The sequence below is a fragment of the Egretta garzetta genome, unplaced genomic scaffold (assembly GCF_000687185.1).
Source record: "Egretta garzetta isolate BGI_Z169 unplaced genomic scaffold, ASM68718v1 scaffold265, whole genome shotgun sequence".
NCBI lineage: Eukaryota > Metazoa > Chordata > Aves > Pelecaniformes > Ardeidae > Egretta > Egretta garzetta.
The window spans coordinates 319,059-320,080 of NW_009259789.1; positions in this window are offsets into that span (position 1 = coordinate 319,059).

Here is a 1,022-nt window from a genome sequence, read left to right on the forward strand (position 1 = left end):
GCTTTTTTCCTTCCCCCGTAGCTTCTGTGTGCAAGGCATTCAGCTGGACAGTCATTTGAAAATCGTGACTGTTAGTCCTTGCATTTCTTCCCACACTTTGTGAGGGGGAGGAGAAAAGAATCATTTACTCCGCCTGTAACAAACACACCTGTCTGGTTCCTCAGGGGTCAACAATTTATCTACGTGGCTCGAGACACATAATTTAGTCCAGTATCTGGGAAGTTAGAGGTGCTCTCTCTCCCTCTGAGCTGGGAAGTATCATAGATTGACTAAAGCTGCACACAGAGGTGTGGGACTGGTGGTGTCAAAGCAGTCAGATACACTTAAAATACAGATACACTTAAGATACACTTAAAAACCCTCTAATTTTCTCCAGGGTCTGGCCCCCGTGGTTTTTTTTCCCCCCACCTCCTCCTGCAGCACAGGGCGTGGTTTGGCCACTGCACTTATCTGAATACATCTCTTCATTTTCCTGTAGCTGCAGAGGTCTCAGACATAAGTGGCACCCCAGGCTAGCCAGTTCATGCAGAGATTAGTCACAGGACTAATTAGACTTGATATAGAGCCATCCAAGTGAAAACTTAATGACCAACATTATATAGGTGAGGCAAGTTGACCCATGAGTTGCTCGATGGCTTGCAGAATGGCAGGCGGGAGGAAATGAATTCGATAAAGCCCTCAAATCAACAGGCAATCCAAACAAAAAAGTAAACAGATGTCTGGAAAATGGACACAGGTTTAGTTTGCATTTTAAGCTGTATGTTCTCCAGTTTCTGACTCAGCCTTTCAAAAATCCAGACAATACCTGTTTTCTGGGGACAGCGGGTTTACTGCCAGGCTGAGAAAGCAGCTCTGCCTCTGCATTTTCAGAAACATCAGCACAGTGCAGAGGCAGCCATGGGGATTATTTCATCTGACTCGTCAGCCAGCGCACAGCAGCGACTGTGAGGCTCTGGTTGTGCTATGTCCTTCCCAAAGAGGAAGAAAGCAGAACACTGCTCTGAAAGCAGAGCTTTTCCCTA